At 40.3% G+C, this 23,766-nt stretch overlaps 1 long non-coding RNA gene across 2 annotated transcripts; it reads left to right on the top strand.

The window, feature by feature from the left end:
• The first annotated feature begins 1,065 nt into the window (after window positions 1-1,065).
• Window positions 1,066-17,920, top strand: LOC122751942. 2 transcript variants are annotated; one of them, XR_006355813.1, is made up of 4 exons: window positions 1,066-1,187; window positions 3,588-3,684; window positions 14,765-14,904; window positions 17,044-17,920. It is a non-coding gene; the product is annotated as an uncharacterized LOC122751942 (long non-coding RNA). The 2 variants fall into 2 exon arrangements; XR_006355812.1 differs by having other exon boundaries at window positions 17,041-17,920.
• Window positions 17,921-23,766: the final 5,846 nt, after the last annotated feature.

The following is a 23,766-nucleotide window of genomic DNA, read 5'->3' as shown; positions in this document are numbered from 1 at the left end:
TCACTTTGCATCAGTTCATATAAGTCTTCCCATGCACCTCTGAAATTTCCATACTCACAATTCCTTATTGCAGAATAATATTTTGTTACATTCATGTAACATAATTTGTTTGGTTATTCCCCAATCTATGAGCATTTACTTTGCTTCCAGTTCCTTGCTACCCCAAAAAGTGCTGCTATGAGGAATGTTTAAGAACACCTTAAATTTTACAAAGCACCTTCCTCATGTCAGGTTGAACAAATATTGCAATCCCCATTTTGCATAGGAGGAAACTGAGGATTAGAGAAGTTAAGGGACTTGCCCAAGATCACACAGATATAAGTGGCAAAGGCAGTCCTAGAAGCCAAGTTTCCTGCCTCCAAGTTCAATGTTCTTTCTAATACACCAGTCTGTAGAATGTGGAAGCAGACATGGCTAGCAGTAGAATGGGATGGCACAAGAAATATAGGCAGGGACTGATGTAGTTTTTATACATGGATAAAACTCTCTAAAATTTCAAGTAATTTTTTTTTGAATTACCTTCAAGGCGATCTCTCTCTCTCTCTCTCTCTCTCTCTCTCTCTCTCTCTCTCTCTCTCTCTCTCTCTCTCTCTCTCTCATCTTTTAAGTGAGGCAATTGTGGTTAAGTGACTTGTCCAGGGTCACACGGCTAGTAAGTGCCATGTATTTGAGGCCAGATTTGAACTCAGGTCCTCCTGACTCCAGGGCAGGTGTTCTATCCACTGTGCCACCTAGCTTCACCCCCTCCCCAAGATATATTTTAAAATACGTTTCCTTATGTCTATTTTATCCGGATGGATACTTGATCTTGTCTATAGGTATTAACTCAGGAACTGGCAATATGTCAGAGCTACAAGCTTCTGGTTGGCACTGTTGGCCTGCTCTTTGAGTATGCTCATTGCTTAAGCCACTGTCCTACAGTTCTCACTGTTCCTTGGGGGCTATGTCACTTTCTCATACCAGCTATTGCTGCTCGCCAGATGGCAGAGACATAATGGGAAACCTTCCAAGTCTCAATGCCACCCTTGCCAGTGGCAGCCCCATCATGTGATCTGCCTACTTATTCCACTCACTACCCCTAAGACTGCTGCTCAGTATGAAAACATTTGCGAGGCCTTAATTAATCATGCGGATGAAGGAAAGATGTCTTTCTATACAGTATAAATGCTTCCTTTGAGAAGGATGAGGTAACTAACTTCCAGATTTTTTTATTAAGCTAAAAGAAATATTATATTTTATGTATAAAATTATGTACACATTCTTCAAATCGTGTATAAAGTTCCTCGGTAAGATGGTCAATCGAAAATCAACATTTTGTAGCTTTGAAAATGATGTTTAATATTTGTTACAAGATTTTTTAAAAGGTAAACATTGTAAAATGGAAATTCATGGGATTTATATTGAATATTCTTTTAATGAAGTACTGTGTACATGGAAATGTTCTCTTTTGAGTCTTTTTTGTATTTAAATTGAAAATGAATTTTTAAAATTACAAAAATAAAATCAACATTGAATAGAAGCAAACAAGTATTGGGATTTTAAAAAGAGATATAAAATAATCTTGATATGCACAGTTCTACAACAGTTTATTCTCTGATCTTATTTTGTGACAGTCCAAGCAACTAGATTGCATAGGAAGTATTGAGTTCAAATCTGGCCTCAAACACTCATTAGCTGGGCATCTACTGCCTCCCTCAGCTTCCTTATATGTAAAATGGGGGTAATAATAGCCCCTCCCTCCCATAGTTCTTGTGAACAAAGGATATATAAGATATGTAAAGGGCTTTGAAAACTTTAAAGCACTATATAAAAAACTTATAATAGTAATAATAGCAATAATAATTATTATTATTCCTGAAAAGATTTCTCAAATTCTGGGGAAAAAAAAACTTAATTCTGGGAAAAAATGCTTAGTTCCTTTAAAATTTAAAAATAAATAATACCATGTATGGGAATAGAAATTAGTAGCGAGGAAGTAGAAGTAGAAGGAAGGGAAAATGTAAGAAAAGAAAAGAAAGAAAAGAAGGGAAGGGGAGGAAAGGGGAGAAGGGAAAGAAAGGAACAAAAAGAAAGGTAAAGGGGGAGGAATTGTGGGCTTGAGGGAGAATTGTGGTAGCGTGTTAGTGACTCAAAAATAAATGAATAAGAGGATGACTGCAGCAGCAGCAGCGAGGGCAGTGATGAAGTTAGAAAGCATCCATTTGTCAGCTCACTTCATCACTTCCTCCAGCAGCGTGCTTTGCTGCTTGGGAGGAGGTGATCAATATGTCAGAGGCTGCCGAAAGGGGGGAGGGGAAAGGCTGAGAAGAGAGGATTGGATCTGGCAATTAGGAGGTCACCTTGACGAGAGCCCTGTCTATCAAGCGGTGGAATAGGAGGCCAGATTGCAAAGATCTTGAGAGTGTGGGTGTTGCTCTGGGTGTGCGGTTTTTTTAACATTTTGTTTTGACAGATTCACTTGTGTAATGTCTAAGAAAGGGCTTTTTCCTCCCATTTTTATAACAACATTACTCATCCTTCTCTTGACAATTATTACTTAATCACTCTTACCGTGCATCTCTTGATATAATTTCTAATTAATTGTAACTTTTTTTTTACTGACAAACTGTTGCATCCCTTATAGCTGTTATAAAAATTTTTTTAGCAGTTTGGTGGAATGAAGACATTGAAATCTCTCACTGTTCTGGATGAAGTCATAAAGTTCCAATAATAATCCTGTCTTTGGCAAAATTCCCAGTAATACTGATGTGGCTTATGTCTGAGTCAAGGCCGTAAAACCTTTCTGAACATGAAGCAACTTAAAATTGTTTGATATGCAGGGTTTATCTTTGCTTCCTTCTCAAAAGATCAATCAATAAACATTTATTAAGCACCTACTATGTGACAGGCACTGTGCTCCATTCCTATTGCAATCTCCTCCTGCCATGGTTTAAATGATTACCTCTATGTACTCTCAAATTAACTCAGTGATGATTTATTAGCACCTACTGTGAAAATCACAGTGTACTAAGCACTAATTAGCTAAAATTTGTTTCCTGTCCTTGTGAAGCTTAGTGGGAGATGGGGCACATACACAGATAACTATAACCTATGATCAATGGATCAATGCATATAGAACAAAATGCTATGTGAGATCTAAAGGGAAGGATTTCTAGAAAGAGGACAAGCCATCGGAGGCAGCTAGGTGGCGCAGTGGATAAAGCACTGGCCCTGGATTCAGGAGGACCTGAGTTCAAATCCAGCCTCAGATGCCTGACATTTACTAGCTGTGTGACCCTGGGGAAGTCATTTGACCCTCACTGCCCGGGAAAAAAAGGAAAAAAAAAAAAAAAAGGACAAGCCATCTTGGTAGGGATAGTAGAGAGTTCTAGAATTCAGTGTGTCCATTAGTAGTGTACACATGGTTGGGCAATGCATGCTGCACTCAGAGATGAATCCCATTTTTTGTTCTTTATAATTCTAATAAATATGCTACATTTCTGAGTGTTTGCTAAGGACTTAGTGCCTGCTGATAAATTATAGATGCACTTGTGAGAACTAGAAATTAGCTAAATACCAATCAATGTCCATGCACGTTCTTTCCATAGGGGCAAACTTGAGCCAGACCAGTGTCCCTGGAGAGAAGTTTCCCAGTAGTGAACCCAATTTGATGGCCAGGTGAGGAGAAGTCTCACTTGACACTTGGTGAGTTGTACTTAATGACTTCGATGAAGTCATAGAGGCCACGCTTGTCATCTTTGCAGATGGGGCCAAAATGGGAGAGATGGCTTGTCAGTGGAATGATAGAGTCAGAATCCAGGCAGATATTGATAAGCTGCTAGAACAATGAGTCCCTTTGAATAAGATGAATTTTAATAGAGATATTTACTGGCTAGGAGGGATTTAATTTAATAGGGATAATTACTGGAGTCCTCTGACTACAAATTCAACACTTTCCACTGTTGGTCCCACTGGGAAGAATGAGGAATTATAGTTGGAAAGATGTAGCAAGAATGAGGCAAAACTTTCCTAACCATCATTGTTGTTGTTCTGCAGTTTCAGTAGCGTCTGACTCTCTGTGACCCCATTTGGGGTTTTCTTGGCAAAGGTACTGGAGTGGTTTGACATTTCCTTCTCCAGATCATTTTACAAATGAGGAAACGGAGGCAAACAAGGTTAAGTGACTTGCCCAAGGTCACACAGCTAGTGTGTGGGGATGAATTTTAACTCAGGTCTTCCTTGACTGAATTTGAAATTCAGAGTCTTCCCGACTCTAGTGTTCTATCTACTGTGCCCTACCTAACTGTCTCAATATTGTCAAGTGCTTCAGAGAGCTTAAGGAGAAAACTGATGGGGGTGAGGGTTGGGGAGGCCATTGGATTGGTCGATTAGGAAATTATTGGTGTCCTTTGAGAAAGCATTTTCATTAGAGTGATGTGGGTAGAAAGCTAGATGGCAGTGGTTTCAGGAGATAGTGAAGGTGGTACACATTTTCAGTATATTTAGCATTGAAAGGATGGAAAGAGATGGGACAGTAGATGGATAGAGTAGAAGGGCTGGCTTTTTTTTAGAACTGGAGAGATTTGAGCATCTTTGCAGGCAGAGCAGAAGGAGCCCATGAAGGAAGGATTCAAAGATGTATGGAAGATAGTGATAAATGCCGGAGCAAAATCTTTGAGATAGCACAGTGGGCACTGGACTCGGACTTGCTAGCTATGTGGCACTAGAGAAATCCCTTGGGGGTAGCTAGGTGGTGCAGTGGATAAAGCACGGGCCCTGGATTCAGGAGGACCTGAGTTCAAATCCAGCCTTGGACACTTGACACATGCCAGCTATGTGACCCCGGGCAAGTCACTTAACCCTCATTACCCTGCAAAAAAACTCAAAAAACCCCAAAACAAACACAGAAAGAGAAATCCCTTAATCCAATCTGTACCTTAGTGTTTTCATCTATAAAACAAGGGATCTGGACCTGATGACCCTTTAAGGTTCCTTCTAGATCTAATAGGATGATCTTGTGAGTAAGAAGAAGTAAATGGGATCAAAGGCACAGGTAGATAGGTGTTAGCCTTAATAAGAAGGAGACAGACCAATTTTCCCTGTAACCAGAGGAAAAGAATAGATAAAGAGCCCTCCAATTTTTATTTCTAGCTCTGAGCACTGTCTTGATCTCCTGTCCCAAATTTCCAGTTGCCTCAATGTCCCATTGGCATCTCAACCACATGGTTTATCTTCCACCTAAAGCTTTCCCCTCCTCCTAACATTCCGGGTGATGGTAACACCATCGTCCAAATCCCCTACACTCACATACTTGAAGTCTCCTGCACGATTCCTATTTCATCTGTTGCCAACTCCACAGAGCTTCCCGTAACTGCCCCTAGAGAGAAATCTCCTGAATTCATATCCCTTAGGCCACTCTGTTTGACTTCTGTATATTTAATCATTTTTCCAACCTATCATAGATATTTATGTATGTCTATGTAAGCTTCTTCCCTCTTCTAGACTGTAACCCTGAGGGAAGGGACAATATCCTTTTTTGTCATTGGGTTCCTATTGGTTTGTGGATTGTAGGTACAAAATATTTATTCATTGAATTACATTGAATTAAGAGGACAGGGTTTTGATCCCAAGCAGTAAGAAACTCACTGTGCATTGCTGTTCTTAGCCAGGGAAAACAGAATTGTGCAATAAGAAGAATAATTTTTCAATCCTGATTATCTAAGAAGTTGGTTGCCTACTTTTGTGTCACTGAAAAAGAATGTTTCTTTGAAACAGCAAAGACTATTATTTCTCCTAAGAACTTGATTCTGAGAATCCTGAGCAGAGATAAATATTCCACGTCCCCAGAATCACAGCCTCGAAGTATGTTGGAATTGAAAGGGAGCTCAGAGTCCAACCTGTAACCAACAAGAATCCTTTCTACAATAAGCCCGATCAGTGGTCACCCAGTCTCCTCCTGAAAGGAACCCGCTACTTCCTGGGGCAACCCCTTCCACTCTGGGAGGGTTTGTTAGGATGAGTTTCTTTAGGGGCAGCTAGGTGGTGCAGTAGATAAAGCACTGGCCCTGGATTCAGGAGGACCTGAGTTCAAATCCAGCCTCAGACACTTGACACTTACTAGCTGTGTGACCCTGGGCAAGTCACTTAACCCTCATTGCCCCACAAAAAAACCAACCAAATAAATAAATAAATAAATAAATGAATGAATGAATAGATAGATAGATAGATGAATGAATGAATGAATGAATGAATTAATGAATGAATGAATTAATGAAAATCAGGATGAGTTTCTTTAGTCAAACCTAAATCTGCCTTCTGCAGTTTCCATCCTTTACTTCTAGTTTTGCCCAGTGGGGCCAAGTAGAAGTTTAATTACCCTCTTCCATATGACAATTCTCCTATATTTGAAGACAGTTATCATGCTAGGTGGCACAGTAGATAGAGCATAGGGTTTAAAGTTGGGAAGACCTGAGTTCAAATCCAGCCTTAGACATTTACTAGCTGTGTGACCCTGGGCAAGTCACTTAACCTCTGTCTGCCTCAGTTTCCTCGACTATAAAATGGGGATAATATTAGAACCTCCCTCCCAAGGTTGTTTTGACAATCAAGTGAGGTAATAATTATAAAGTTCCTAGTATAGTGACTGGCACATGGTAAATGCTACACAGATTTAGCTATTATTATTATTATATTCATTCATTTATTTGTTCATTCATTCATTCCTAGAGGCAACTAGGTGGTCCAACAGATCAAGCATTCAGTCTGGGGTCAAGGAAGACCTATATTCAAATCCAGCTTCGGACACTTACTAGCTGTGTGACCCTGAGCAAGTCACTTAACCTCTGTCTGCCTTAGTTTCCTCAACTATAAGATGAAAATTATAATAGCATCTCCTTCCCAGGATTATTGTGAGGATCACAATAATTATAAAGTGCTTACTAGTGCCTGGCACTGTGCTATATAAATGTTGGCTATTATTATTATTACTAATTATTATTTCATTCATTCATTCATTCATTCGTTCATTCATTCATTCACTCATTTGTTTATTCCTAGAAGCAATGAGGTAGCACAGCAGACAGATCAAGCACTCAGCCTGCGTCAAATCCAGCCTCAGACATTTACTAGCTATGTGACCCTGGGCAAGTCACTTAACTTATCTGCTTACTTCAGTTTCCTTGACTGTAAAGTGGGGATAATAATAGCACCTCCTTTGCAGGATTGCCAGGAGGGTCAAATGAGACATATTTGTAAAGTGCTTAGTACACTGCTTGGGACACAACAGGTACTTAAAAAATGCTTATTTCCTTCTTGTCTACCCGTTCCCTCCCCCCCCCCCCCCGTCCCCCTCGCAGTCTTCCCTTCTCCAAATTAATCTTCTCTTTTCTAACTCCAATTCCTCGACTATTCCTCAAATGGTGTGTCCTTCCTGCTTATGGTAGCCCTTCCTTGGACACACTCAGCTTACCCGATGTCCTTCCTAAAATGTGGCTCCAGGATTGAAGACGATACTCCTGATGCTGTCAGACCGGAGCAGTGTCCAATGGGAGCCTCACCTCCCTGGATGCAGATGCTACTTCTCTAACTCTAGGCCAGCGTTTTCTTTCCGGGCCACCAGGCCGCTGAATCACAATAAGCAGACAGCCTACTAAGAACCCCAGACCCTGAGCCCCCCCCCCACCAACTTGTACTTGTGAGATCAGGGTTCTATATCCCAATGTCATCACTTGGCCTGAATTTGATTAGATTGTTCTTTACGTATTCTTATTGTCATACAATGCATCAGCCATCCTTCCCAGCTTTGCTTCATATGCAAATGTGACATGTCAACTGGGCCATATCACTGTCACAATATCAAAGTCACTGATTAAAAAAAAATGGTCCATGCCCAAAACAGTTCCCAGGAGCGCTCTACTAGATGTCTTCTTCCAGGCTTATATCAAAATATGAATGACTCTTCTTTGGGTCTGGCCATTCCTAGCAGCACTGGACAGCTAGGTGGTGCAGGGGATGGAGCATCTGGCCTAGAATAAGGAAGACCTGAGTTCAAATCCAGCCTCAGACACCTACTAGACGTGTGACCTTGGGCAAATCACATAACCCTACTTGCTTCAGTTTCCTCATATGTAAAATGAGCTGGATTAGGAAATGGAAAACCACTCCAGTATCTTTTTTTGCGTGTGTGTGTGAGACAATTTGGGTTAAGTGACTTGCCCAGGGTCACACAGCTAGTAAGTGTTAAGTGTCTGAGGCCGGATTTGAACTCAGGTCCTCCTGACTCCAGGGCCGGTGCTCTATCTACTGTGCCACCTAGCTGCCCCTTTTTGCTTTTTAAATTTTGTTTTGTTTTGGTTTTTTGCCTTTTTTTTTTGACAAGGCAATGAGGGTTAAGTGACTTGCCCAGGGTCACATAGCTAGTAAGTGTCAAGTGTCTGAGGCCAGATTTTGAGCACTCCAGTATCTTTTCCAAGAAATACCCAAATGGGGGTCATGATGAGTCAGACACAACTGCAATGACTGAATATAACTGAACAAACAGAAGAGTCAGACATAACTGAATAATAACGACAACATTCCTGACAGCACAGTATGGTGGAAAAAGCACTTACTCTGGAATCAAAAGATCTGGGTTCAAATTCTACCACTAATCTTTATTACCTTACCTTGGGAAAGTCATTTAACCTCCATAGACCTCAGTTTCTTCATCTGTAAAATGAAGGAAGAGAGTGGACTAGATGACCCTGGGGTGCCTTCCATCTCTGTATTACAACCCTATGAACTAGTTTGGAGTCCTCCTCACTGCGCTAACATCCTCCCAGATGTTTCTGTCATATATATATATATATATATATATACACACACACATACATACATACACATGCATACATGTATACAAACATACATATATACACACACAAATATATACATATACATATATATATATGTGTGTGTGTGTGTATATATATATAAAAGAATTGTGTAGGAGATTTGATCAAACACTTTGTTAAAAGCTGGGTGAGCTCTATCTACAACAATCCACTTAGGTCAGGAAGGAAATGAGATGGTTTTGAGGAAGCTCTTCATAATCTCCACTTTCTTTTTCTAGATTTGTACCAACTGTTCCTTTCATGATGCTTTCTAGAATTTTGTAACCAGGGTAACAATAAACCTCTCAGTGATTTAGGGGAATGTCTACACCAAGCATGTGAAGACTTCCCTGGAGGAATGGGTGGGTGAGAACAGTGTGTTCCAGCGGCCAGGAACTGGCCCGAAGTAGATTCCGTGGAGCACTTAGAGTTTGGTCAGACATCAAAGATGCCAAGGTTATCCAATGCCTCCCAGCCATCTCCAGTCCTCCTGACTTTTGTCTTGCTGTTGGACTTGGAAGAGAGAGTAAGGCCGACAGGTTTGTGCAACTTTGCCTCACTTCAATCCAATTCCTGCATGAATCAAGATATCACCCCATGATACCATTCCAGTCCTCTTTGAAAACGGAAGGACAGGGGGCAGCTAGGTGGTGCAGTGGATAGAGCACCGGCCCTGGAGTCAGGAGGACCTGAGTTCAAATCCGGCCTCAGACACTTAACACTTACTAGCTGTGCGACCCTGGGCAAGTCACTTAACCCCAACTGCCTCACCAAAAAAAAAAAAAAAAGAAAAGAAAAGAAAACTGAAGGACAAACAGGAACACCCAAACCACAACAACACACCTATTGGGTAAGTCACTGAACTTCTCTGGGCCCCAGTTTCCTCAACTATAGAAATGTGGGGCCTGGCCTAAGTGGCCTCTGAGGTCTCTCTCAGCTCTAGGTCCAGGATCCTGAGGTCTATATTCTCTTTGTTTTCCCCACTCACTGCTGGCCTGCCTTTTAAGCCTCGTTCACCACTCCCCATCAATCACAGTCTTCTGGTGAGGTCACCATGTTATAATCAGTCAAGCATTGTGGGAAATCATGTTCTACAGTCCTGACCACACTATATGTGTAAAGTGCTTTGTAAACCTTCAAGTGCTATATAAAAGTCAACCATTATTATTATCAACAACATTAATAGTGAGCATTTATATAGGTTTTTTAAATTAAAAGTAAGCTATTATTGGGGTAGCTAGGTGGCGCAGTGGATAAAGCACCGGCCCTGGATTCAGGAGTTCCTGAGTTCAAATCCAGCCTCAGACACTTGACACTTACTAGTTGTGTGACCCTGGGCAAGTCACTTAACCCCCATTGCCCTGCAAAAAAAAAAAAAAGTAAGCTATTATTAATAACAGGGCAGCTAGGTGGTGCCATAGTTCATAGAGTGCTGGGCCTGGAGTTCAGAAGACCTGAGTTCAAATCCAGGCTCAGACACTTACTAGCTGTGTGACTGTGGGCAAGTCACTTAACCCTGCTTGCCTCAGTTTCCTCATCTGTAAAACAAACTAGAGAAGGAAATGACAAACCACTCTAGTATCTCTACCAGGAAAACTCCAAATGATGTCACAAAGAGTCAGACACAACTTAAATGACTGAACAATAATTATTAACAAAAATAATAATAGTTTTTATATAGAGTTTTAAGGTTTGCAAAGCACTTTATACATATTATCTCATTTGATCCTCACAACAACCCTGGAAGGTAGTTGCTATTATTATCCTCATTTTATAGAAGAGGAAACCTAGATAAACAGAGGTTAGATGAATTGACCGCAGTCATTTGGCTAGTAAGTGTCTGAGGAAGGATATAAACTCGGGGCTTCTTTATTCCAGATATAAGCTCTGGATAGCACTGTGAGTAGAGCACTGGATATGGAGTCAGGAAGACTTCAGTTCAAATCCAGCCTTAGATACTCAATAGCTGTGTGACCCTGGTCAAGTCACTTAACTTCTGTCTACCTCAGTTTCTTTTTCTATAAAATGGGGATAATAATACCATTTACCTTCCAGGATTATCATGAGGACAAATGAGATAATTATTTGTAAAGCACTTTACAAACCTGTGCTAGATATTATTATGATTATTATTCTTCACTGAGACAGCTGTTATTGGAATTAAAAATAGTTTTTATTCAATTATTTGACAACTATAGAGTGCCTACTAGATGCTGAGACCCTGGGATATGCCTTCTATAGGATACAGAGATGGAAAAGACATAGTGTCTTCCCTCAGGAAGCTTACTTTCTTTCTTTCTTTTTTTTTTAATGTATAAGGTATTTTATTTTTTCCGTTACATGTAAAGATAGTTCTCAACTTTTGTTTATACAAGCTTTACAATTTCCAGATTTTTCTCCCTCCCTCCCCTCCCTCCCCCCTCCCCTAGACAGCAGGTAATCTGATATAGGTTATATCTATATATCTCTATACATATAGATATAGATATAGATATATACACACACATATATATACACATAATAACATTCATCTTATTTCTGCATTAATCCTGTTACAAGAGAAAAAATCAGAGCAGTGATGCAAAACCTCAAAATAGAAAAAAAAAACAACAGCACCCAAAACAAAAGAAATAATATGGTTCAATCAGCATCTATACTCCACAGTTCTTTCTTTCTTTTTTTTTTCTTGGATTTGGAGATCCTCTTCTATCATGAGTTCCCTGGAACTCTTCTGTGCCATTGCATTGGTGAGAAGAATATAGTCCATCACAGTAGGTCAACACTCAATGTTGATGATACTGTGTACAATGTTCTTCTGGTTCTGCTCATCTCACTCATCATCAGCTCACGTAAGACCCTCCAGGTTTCTCTGAACTCTTCCTGCTCATCATTTCTTACAGCACAATAGTATTCCATTGTATTCATATACCACAACTTGTCCAGCCATTCCCCAATTGATGGGCACCCCCTCAACTTCCAATTCCTTGCTACCACGTAAAGAGCAGCTATAAATATTTTTGTACATGTGGGTCCCTTTCCCCCTTCCATGATTTCTTTGGGCAAAAGACCTAAAAGTGGAATTGCTGGGTCAAAGGGTATGCACAGCTTTATTGCCCTTTGGGCATAATTCCAAATTGCTCTCCAGAATGGTTGGATCAGCTCACAGCTCCACCAACAATGCATTAGTGTTCCAATTAGGAAGCTTACTTTCTAATAGGGCAGAAAAGACAACACAAATAACTATAATGCAAGATAATATGTATTATATTGACTGACTGAGAAATGTCATATGAATCCAGAAGAGGGAGAGATGAATTCTGTGTGGGGGGTGGGGCATAGAGAGAATTTTATAAGAGTTCATTTAAATTATATTTCATTCTATTTTTTTTTTTGGTAAGGCAATTGGGGTTAAGTGACTTGCCGAGGGTCACAAAGCTAGTGAGAGAGTAAGTGTCAAGTGTCTGAGGTCAGATTTGAACTCAGGTACTCCTGAATCCAGGGCCAGTGCTTTATCCACTGCGATACCTAGCTGCCCCCAATTATATTTCGATAGGTGAGGATGGAGAAAGGAGAAGATCAAGACACAGGGTGGGCTAGAAGCAAAGTTTCAGAGGAGAGAAAAAATAATTCCCACTTGATATGTGGTGAGTTTTCCAGGAACAGTGAATCATCTCCCTATGAGAGAGGCTCAATACCTCAATAGCTTATTGTAAGGTGATAAAGTACTGAATTAAAGATGCAGCTGTGGGGGCAGCAAAGAAAGAATGGATTATGAAAAAGTGTTTCCTCTCTCCAATCCATCCTCCAAAGGGCTGCCAACAGGATTTTCCTAAAGTGCAGGTGTGACTGTGTCACCCCCTACTCGGTAAACTCCAGCCACTCCCAATTTATTCCAGGATCAAACGTTACTTCATCTTTATTTCATCCCTTTTTTAAAAACAATTCTATTTTGGGCCAAGTGTTCGTAAGGTTTATTTTAGGGCTTAATTATTAGTGCAACAGTACAGATATAGAATTTATAAATCTACATATATTGGGTATGCTTGTTCAAAATGTTCTTTTACTGAGGGCTGTGGAATCAAAAAAAGGTTGGAGAAAGATGGAAAGTATTCTCCTTTTTTCCCTTCCTCCTTGGAGAGAAGCTGAGGGGGAGACTCGGCTCACTCAGCAAAGATAAACATGAGTAATATTGCCCATGACTAGCCCTGCTTTATTTTGCACAAACCTTTCTTCTTGGCTTATTTTTTCGTGGGCCCTCTCTCCACCTAAGTCTCCCCCAGCTTTAGTGCCTTCTAAGGTTCTCATGTTCTGCAGGTGACTGAACACTGATGCTTTTTGCTGAACTTGGTTTCTCTCCTTGGTCCCCCTTTCTCAAATCATGTTTGGCATCAGACTAATGAGGACAGAGCAGAAGCTCCCCCAAGCCAACTCCCTCGGACATTAAAGTGCAAGAGTGGATGCTGGTAAAGGGGATTTTCTCACCCGTAGTTCCCCTACGCCGACAAAATTCCACACCTGGCTTTATTAAAAAACAAAAACAAAAACAAAAAAAACCCCACAACAAAAAGACCCTGCTGTAAAGCTTTGCCATGTGGAGAGAGTATGATTCTCTCTTTAAAGCCCAGAAATTGACTGTTTGTTGAACAGACATTTATTCAGTTCTTACTTTGTACAAGGCCAGGTATGCATTTAATAACCTGATTTTCTTTCCCACAGGGCAAAGGTGCATTTGCATGAAAGTAAAAACGTTGGTATTTGTTTATGTGCTGAGTATAATCCTCTCCTTCCTCTGGTTCCGGTGGGGGAGCCCACAATGATTCCCCCTCCCCCACTTCCCCATGGGAGCAGCCTTGCAGGGGGCCACTGGGCTAACCAGCAAGTCCCAGCATCCACCACTAAAGGCCGAGGGGGTGTTTCTGCAGTGTCCTGAGGCACCCCTCCTTCTCTCAGGGCTTTGCAAGAGGCCTACGGAAATTGTTTGTGGGCTCTGCAAGTAGCTGGTACCAGGGCACATTCAGCAAGTTAATGGAGGGTGAGATTTCTCCCCTCTGCCCTCTTCTGGAAGAATCGGGTTTAGGAAGAAAAGCACGGATTTAGAAAGCTGCTTTTTATGAGAACCTCAGTAGACCTTGAAAGTGTCACCTAAATCATCCACCTGAGGAGGTTTTATAGTTACCTTTCCTCTTGTGTGTGTGTGTGTGTGTGTGTTTTGATACTGCATGTCTATATACATGGATATGTGTGTATACACACGTGTATATGCACACGTGTACACACACATATATACACACATGTATATATTATTGTGTCTATACATATACAACACAATATATAACATTATATATAGTTATATACATACAACACTATATATAGTTCTACATAGCACGATATATAGTTATATAGTTATATATAGTTCTAGATAGAAACATATAGTTACATATAGTTCTGTACAAAAATATATAGTTATATATAGTCATATATAGAATTATAGTTATATAGAATTACATAGTTTATATATAAATATATATTAATATATAAAATAATAAAGATAATCTATTTAAATCTAAGTTCAACCCCGCCAAAGACACTAGCTGTGTGACTCTGGGCAATACTATAAAATGTAAATATATAAAATGTATGAATAATATAAATATAAAGATAAAACAGAAATATGCTGATATTATTAATTATATTATTATACTAATGTAATATATAAAATATAGTTATATATCAATGATACATATTAAGATGATATATAAAACAGCTATAAAATCCCCTACCTCATGGGATTATTGTAATGATCGAATGAGACAGTATATGGCAAGGTATTTTGAAACCCTAAAGTGCTATATAAATGTTAGCTGTTAGAGCTAAAAGGGATCCCAGAAGTTATATAATCTTACCTTGTCATTTTACAGGTGAGGAAACTGAGGCCTACAGAGAATGACTTGCCCATGATCGCTGGCAGTCAGAGGCAGATCTGAGATCCGAACACAGGACTTCTGACTCCAGATCTCCCTCTTTCCACTGCACAGATGTACCTGAAGAAATTGCAATAGTGAGTGTTTAGTGTATTTCCTTCCCCCCTCCCCACATCCCTTTCTGATGAGTGATCAGTTGAGTTTGATATACTTCTGACACAGGGTTCTTAAATTTTCTTGTGTGACAACCTTCTTGGTACTTTGATGAAGCCTGTGGATTCTTCAGAATCACATTCACCTACACTCATAAATTGAAGGAAATGCTCCATTTCAGTTAAAGGCTATTGAAAATAAAGATGTTACTTCTCCCATCCAACTTCATGGGCCTGTGAAAATTGATAAATGTTCCCTTTGAGGGTCCGTGGACCCTCAGGTTAAGAATGCTTGTTTCAGATGAAAGATAAGGGAGTAAATTTGGGAGATAAAAAAGTAGGGGAGGTGGGAACAAAAATGTTATTTAATATACAAAAGCTGGGCCTTTGCACTCACTTGCAAATTGTTCCTAATCCCGATGCTTGAAACAGCTACCCAATGACATCAGTGAAAAGCTTTGAGGTCAAAGCACTACTCCATAATTATACTAGCTTACAATTAGGCGGTGCTTTATCACAACAGCCCAATGAGGTTAGTAGCATGAGGGTGAATATCACCATTTTACAGATGAGGAAATCAAGTCTCAGAAAGGGAAAGAAGACTCTCCAAACTATATTCTGAAGACTTATAGTTACTTCAGCTACAACTATTGGCTCTACTTCTTAAAACAAAACAGACATCCAGGGTGGTATATGGCAAGAGAAATTCCTATTGTGAGTAAAAGCAGATGCTACATATTGCTCCAGCTAATCCGGCTACCTTGGGAAAGATGAATTCCAGTTGCTACTTATAACACACATGCTTCTGAGACATCTCTGATGGAGTATTTATTGTAAGGCATGTGTTCATCCAGCGAGGAAAGAGAATGCTAGTTACTGAACCAATCCAGAAAGGAAAATATGCCAGCGTTAAGTACCTATGCTGCTCATTAAATTACATTATTTTAATTGACATCATAGCCTCTAAAGCTAGAAGAGGCCTTAGACATCATCTCTCAGACACTTTTCTACTTTCTTTCCTTCTTTCTCTCTCTTTCTTTCTATATCTAACTTAGCCAGGCACTGTGCTAAGTACTTTACAAATATTATCTCATTTGATTTTCACTACAACCCTGGGGTATATGTACTGTTTTTATCCCCATATTACAGTTGAGAGTACTGAAGCAGACAGAGGTTAAATGACTTGACCAAGGTCACACAGCTATTAAGTGTCTGAAGCTGGATTTGAGACTCAAGTCTTCCTGACCCCAGGCCCAATGCTCTATCCATTGTATCATGTGCTTTCTCTTCCCTTTCCCTTCCCTTCCCTTCCCTTCTTTCCCTACTAAATATATATATATAATTTTTTTTCTCCTTCCATTCTCCCTATCTCCACTGAGAAAAAAAAGGAAGGGAAAACAAAACCTTTGCTATGCAGTCAAACAAAACAAATCCCCACATGTCCCCATATCCAAAAATGTGCATCTCATTCCACACTTAAGTCCACCATCATGTTCTCAGGAGGTGAGCATGCACTGGAATCCTGGTCACTGCACTGATCAAAGATTATAAGCCTTTCAAAGTTCAAACCCCCTCACTTTATGGGTTGGGCAAACCGAAGCCCAGAGAAGCCAAGGTAAAGTCAGAATCAGGATTTGAACTCACATCCTTTAACTCCAAGTTCTGTGCTCTTTCCATTGCAACCATACTACCCTGCACACATTTTTTTTTTTTTTGGTTTGTTCACAGTACAATAGCTTGTATAAAATGCTTAATAAATATTTGGTAATTTAATTTATGCATTTTAAGAATTAAGGGGGGCAGCTAGGTGGCACAGTGGATAGAGCACCAGCCCTGGATTCAGGAGGACCTGAGTTCAAATCCAGCCTCAGACACTTGACACTTACTAGCTGTGTGACCCTGAGCAAGTCACTTAACCCTCATTACCTCAGGGGAAAAAACAAAGCAAAAAAAAGAATTAAGGGAGTTAGCATTTTTCTAAAAGTATGTTGTTTTTTTAAATGGTTTGCTTTCCTGAGGAATTTATTTTGAGAAGCACTAGCAAAAAAATACAGTTTTTAAAACGTTTTTATGTTCTCAGACTTTTTTTTTTTTTTTTGGTTTGGACTTTTCTCAATTTAGTAGAAGTCTCCTCAACTTTGAGAATGGACAGACAATCCTTCTGCCCTGGAGCATTATCAGGAGCCACCAACATGAGACTAGGTGTCTGAAGCAACACCTGAACCCAGGTCTTCTTCACCCCAAGGCTGGTCTTTTATCCATGTGTCTGTGTGTCCCTCCTGTGGAGAACAATAATGAGAACAATATATGACATTCAGCAGCTACAATCCATATGAATTAGTTCATAAACCTCACTTTCTTTAGAACTAAAAATCACAAGCCAGATGAACAATTGAGTGTGTATGCTGTTCAGAAAGTGTTCATCTCTAAGCTTCAGACAAATGATTAAGCCAAAGGCAGGTTAGCCAGACCTGCCTGTGTTTACTTTCCAAAATAGATAAAGGCCTCTTTAGGGTCACAGAAAAATGCTTTATCAGCAGAGAAAGTCATACATATTGAGGATGTTCGGCCTTCTTTTTTAAAAGGTAGTATTTTATTTTTCTAATTACATGTAAAGACAATTTTTAATGTGCATTAAAAAAAATTTTTTTAGTTCCAAATTTTTCTTCCTCTCTCCCTGAACTGGTAAGCAATTTGATTTAGGTTCTATATCTTTTAGCCTCCTTCTTAAAAAAAAAAATTAAAGTCTGGCTTTCTTTTAGGCTTTTTATCTCCTTAGAGAGATACTGAAAGAAACAAGCTATAAAAAACAACAATAAAGCATGTTGCAAATATTCGATTTCTCCTAAAAGCCAAGGAATACTAAAGAAAGTGAAGATAATAAATCTGATGTCTCCTTTTATGGGTTGGGAACCAATAAATAAGCAAATACATTCTCAATTTGAGAATATCCGACAACTTATTACAATAATGATGACTTTCAAATATGTATTAAACAATTATATACTACTCTCTACACTCATTGAGACAGGTAGGCCACTGGTCATATTGTTCGATGAGAGATGTGATTTTCAATCCATGGCGGCTTTCCAGTACTGTTCCATTCAATTCAATGAACCTTTAACTGTTCTTTTTTTATCACTTAGATTTTTTTTAAATGTAATTTTCAGTTACAAATACTCTCCCTCTCTCCACCCCCTCCCCCAACCCACCCCCATCAATGAACCTTTATTAAGCCTTTAGGGAAGGCCCATTTGTGAAAAGGGTAAACACTTAAGGCCTAGAGCTACAGGGAATCTAATATACAACAATTAAGGATCTAGAGGGGGCTTAATATACACCTGAAGCTAAGAGTCATTGATGAGTGTTCCATGACCTCTTCATACCTCTGCCTTCCTTTGAGGATCAATTATCTTAAAACATGACTGTGGAAAGTTGAAATAATTACCCAAAGAAACATGAGCCAATGAAAATAGTTTTGATGCCCAGATACAGTGAGAAGTCAGGATGCTCCGCCTAGTCTCCCAGCTGCCGCTCAGAAATACTGGACTCTCCCTTGCCAGGGTCCTTGGAAATTGCACTGATGACTCTCTCAAAACCCTGACTATTTTTTTATCCAATAATAAATTGATCATGATGTAAACAGACATTTGCCCACACAGAATGTTATTTTTGCCAGATTCCTAAGTTACTTAGTCCACTTACTGATTTGAGTCCCAATGGATGTTCAATGAAGTTGCAAAAATCTACAAGTTTTTTTAGTTAGTATTGTAAAACAACAAATTTGAATTCTGAAATGAGTGATCCTATTGATTAAACAAAAGGAGATGAGGCTAGACATTCAATAGGGCAAGGCAAGATTTCGAAAAGTTGCATGTCTCATTTCAACAACAAATAAAGTTCAACGTAATTAGAAGGAGATGTAGAGGGTGGGAGAAAGGAAAATGATTAAAAACAAACACTAAGAGACCACAAAACAAACCACTGCCTCATATACAAGAATCTTCCCTGATAAAACACTTGGGATCTTAGTAAATAAAATACTCAAAATCTTTGTTTTTCTACAGTGTTCTTTTCCTAGGAATTCAAGATCTCTTAACTCTTTGGCATAGATAGTGTCCAGGACCAGGGAGGTGATCAAATTCTGTTGACCTCTGTCCCAGTCCAAGCAAGTCTGGAGTACAGGCATACATTTTATTATGCTTTGCAGATATTGAGGGGTTTTTTCCTAAAATTATAGATTTGTGGCAACCCTGAGTCAAGCAAGTCAATAGGCTCCATTTTTCCAACAGTATGTGCTTGTATTGTATCTCTGTCACATTTTGAAATTTCTCACAATATTTCAAAGTTTTTCATGATCTTTATGTCTCCTATGATGATCTGTGATTAGTGATCTTGATGTTACGACTACAATTATTTGGGTCACCATGAACAGGGCCTATATAAGACGGTGAAATTAATCAACAAATGCCGTAGATGCTCCCCATACCAGCCAATCCCCCATCTTTCTCCTTCTCCTTAAGTCTCCCTCTACCTTGACACACAAAAAATATTGAAATTAAGCCAATGAATAACCCTACTATGGCCTCTAAGTGTTCAAGTGAAAGGAAGAGTCAACTGATGGGGCAAATTTCATTGTTGTCTTATTTTAAATACTCGTGTGTGTGTGTGTGTGTGTGTGTGTGTGTGTGTGTGAGGCAATTGGGGTTAAGTGACTTGCTCAGGGTCACACAGCTAGTAAGTGTTAAGTGTCTGAGGTCAGATTTTAACTCAGGTCCTCCTGACTCCAGGGCCAGTGCTCTATCCACTGCACCACCTAGCTGCCCCACGTTGTCTTATTTTAAGAAATTGCCACAGCCACCCCAAACTTTCACAACTGCCACTCTGATGAGTCAGCAACCATTAACATCGAGGCAAGATCCTCCACCAGGAAAAAGATTACCACTCGCTGAAGGCTCAGATTATAGCCAGCATTTTTAGCAATAAAGTATTATTTAATTAAGGCATTTATGCTGTTTTTTTAGACATAATATCATTGCACACTTAATAGATTACCGTATAGTGTAAACCTAACTTTTATATGCACTGGGAAACCAAAAAATTTGTGTGACTCGCTTTATTAAGATATTTGCTGAAACCCAACTTACAACATCACCAAGGTGTGCATGTATTTTGTTTAGTTCTGAGTGTAACATTTTAGGAAGGACACTGATAAGCTATAGAGTATTGGGGAAGATGGCAACCAAAATGGTAAAGGATTTCAAGATCACACATGTGAAAACTGGCTGAAGGAACTGGAGTCAAATGAGGCCAAATGAATCGTCACTCATTAAGTGTGTGTAACAAGGGGCCAGGCATTGTGCTAAGTACTGAAGGTACAAAGAAAGTCTAAAGATAATCCCTGCCCTCAAAGAGATCACAGTCCAGTGACGGAGACAACATGTGAATAAACCGCATGCAAACAAGCTATAGACAGGAGATAAGCTTAGAGGAAAGACACTAGCATTACAGGGGAATCAGCAAAGGCTTCTCATAGAAGGTGGGTCCTGAAGGAAGTCAGGGAAGCATGGAGGAGAAGGGAAGAGGGAGAACATTCCAAGCACAAGCCGAGAACAGAGCTGGTGAAAATATATAGAACCAGGGGGGCAGCTAGGTGGTGCAGTGGATAGAGCACCAACCCTGGATTCAGGAGGACCTGAGTTCAAATCCAGCCTCAGACACTTAACACTTACTAGCTGTGTGACCCTGGGCAAGTCACTTAACCCCAATTGCCTCACCAAAAATAAATAAATAAATGAGTGAATAAATAAATAAATAGATAAATAAGTGAATAGGTAAATAAATAAATAAATGAAAATATATAGAACCAGGAGATGTCTCATCGTGGGTGAGGAATAGGTGATGAAGGCCTGCACCAGGGAGTTGGCCAGAGGAAAGTAGAAGACAAATATGAGAGATGCAGTGAAGGTAAATAGACAGGACTTGGCAACAAAATGGATATGGGGGATTAAGGTGAGGAATAAAGGTGTGAGCCTTGATGACTTGGAGAATGGTGGTAGCCTCAACCTAACAGGGAAGTTAAGAAGGAAATAATAAGTTCTGTTTTGGGTGAGCTGAGTTTCAGATGCCTACAGGATATCTAGTTGAAGATGCTCAGTAGGGAGTTGGAGGTGTAAAAATGGGGGTCAGGAAAGAGGTAAGGGATGGATAAGTACATCTGAGAATCATCTCTTTAGAGATGATAATTGAGCCATATGAGATCACAAAGTGCAGTTATACAGGGGGAGAAAAGAAGGGACACAGGATAGAACTTTGGGGGGCACACACAGCCAGCATGAGGGATGCAAATGAAAATCCAGAAATAAATAGGAGTGGTCAGGCAGAAGGTGATCAAGGAAAGAATAGTTCAAGTTCTGGTTCCTATTTCTGCTCAGACAGATTGAGAAGGATGGACTAGCTCTGTGTGATTTTGTGTGAAATACCTCACAGAAGTCTCTCTTAGACAAAAGGTAAATAGGAATCTTTTTCTTTTACTCAGAGAAAAGAAAATGCAAATGAGGCATAGTTCTATGCAGAAGTAGAATCAGGTAAAAAATGAAACATTGATTCAGTCATTCTTTGGTCTGAGTCAGTCAATCCACATTTATTAAGTGCCTACTAGGTACCAGGCACTATGCTAGGTGCCCCTGCCCTCAGGGCACTGGCATTCTATGGAGTTAGCCAATATTTACATATATAAACAGATACAAAATAAATACAAAATATGGGTCAATCTAAGGTTGGAGGGCACTAGCAATTCTGGGGATCAGGAATGATGCTGTGTAGAAGGAGATAATTGAGCTGAATCTTGAAGGAAGTAAAGGATTCTACCAAGCAGAAGTGCAAAGCCACAAAGATGAGGGACATTGTGCCATGTGTGAGGAACAAGGGAAAGGCCAATGAGGGGATGCTATGTATTACAAAAGACTTATCTCTTGGATATGGCACATCCAGGAGGGTAAGGTTTTGAATTAGCCTGTGTGGTCCAGTAATTTTTTTTTTTTTTTGAGCAGGGGCAATTGGGGTTAAGTGACTCACCCCCAGGTCACACAGCTAGTAAGTATCAAGTGTCTGAGGCCGGATATGAACTCAGGTCCTCCTGAATCCAGGGCCAGTGCTTTATCTACTGTGCCACCTAGCTGCCCCTCCCTTCTTCATTCTTAACAAACTATTGGAATTCTGATGGGAGAAAAGAATGTCCATGTGAACCCCTTCTGTTGTGTTGTTTGGGCTTGATTTTAAACTGAAACTCTTACTGAGGTCCAGTCTCAGGCCTGGTAGATGAGTAGCCCTGGCTTTCAGGCATTGGTGATAAAATGACTAGTTAATTGCACAATTATACCACCTCTGCAGGGCAGCAAGGTGTCATAGTGGATAGAGGACCAGGCCTGGAGTCAGGAAGAACTGAATTCAAATCTGGCCCCAAACACTTATTGGCAGTGTGACCCTGGGTAAGTCACTTAATCCTATTTGCTTCAGTTTCCTAATCTGTAAAGTAAACTGGAGAAGGAAATGGCAGAGCACTCCAGTACCTTTGCCAAGACGATCCCAAATGGGGTCATGAAGAGTCAGACATGACTGAACAACAACACCACCTCTGTAAAGATAACTTCTCTACCATCACAGTGCTAAAAATACCCCTTGGGCCTGAGCTTGGGCTCATCCTCCCACTACCTAGGACTGCCTCCTTGGTATCTGTGATCCTCCCCCTTTCCCTGGATCCCAAGGCTCACAAGGCAATTCAGCACTGGTATACAATGGGCATTTCCTTGTGTTAGCACGATTATGGCTTGGGCTAGCTGCTAACTTGCTCAGGGCCAGTACTCTGGGCTCCTATAAGAGGTATGGGTTGTTTACAAAATGAAAGTTAGACTCAGGTAAGCCCTGGAGCTTGGAAATGACTCTGAATTATTCCTCATCCGGCACTATTCTGGTGTCCCTAGTACACTAATGGACAGGGAGGTAGTCCAGGAGAATCATAGATTTAAAGCTAGAAAAGACCCTAGAGGCTGCTGAATTCAGCACCCTATCCCCCATTTTACAGATGAGAGAACTGATAAGTTAAGTGACTTGTCCAGGGTCACACAGATAGTGACTGAAGCAGGATTTGGACCCAGGTGCCCTATTCCTTAGACTCCTCTGACTCAAAGGTGGTGGCTATGTGTCCCTTCCCTAAATGTTCATTGTTCTGTGGTGGTGCTTGGTGTTGTCCCCAGAAGGTAAGGGGATGAGCTTTTTGTTAAAAGTCTATGATGGGGGCAGCTAGGTGGCACAGTAGATGAAGCATTGGCCCTGGATTCAGGAGGACCTGAGTTCAAATCTGGCCTCAGACACTTGACACTTACTAACTGTGTGACCCTGGGCCCTTCACTTAACCTCCATTGCCCTGCCCCCCCCAAAAAAAAGTCTATGATGAAGGGGCAGCTAGGTGGCACAGTCGATAAAGCACAGGCCCTAGATTCAGGAAGACCTGAGTTCAAATCCTACCTCAGACACTTGACACTAGCTATGTGACCCTGGGCAAGTCACTTAACCCTCATTCCCCCCTCCCAAAAAAAAGTCTATGATGAGACAGTTCCAGCTGAATCTCTGAATCTTTGTCCCTGAAGGTATGCTGGAGAGCCCAGACATAATAACTCCAGACAGCATTTCCAGAAATGAAGGGAGAATGACATCAAAGGCTGGATTATACAATGCTAGCCATCAGATCCCCAGCCAACTGCCCCTGCTGGCTTTCAGAGCCAATCCTTTCCTTCCTACAAGGTGATGAAACATCCCCAGACTGTAGCCAGTTCTTTGACAGTCCAG

This window comes from Dromiciops gliroides, chromosome 3 (genome assembly GCF_019393635.1).
Source record: "Dromiciops gliroides isolate mDroGli1 chromosome 3, mDroGli1.pri, whole genome shotgun sequence".
NCBI classification, from domain to species: Eukaryota; Metazoa; Chordata; class Mammalia; order Microbiotheria; family Microbiotheriidae; genus Dromiciops; species Dromiciops gliroides.
The sequence above is the reverse complement of the archived record's forward strand: the minus strand, read 5'-3'. Positions and strand labels throughout refer to the sequence as shown.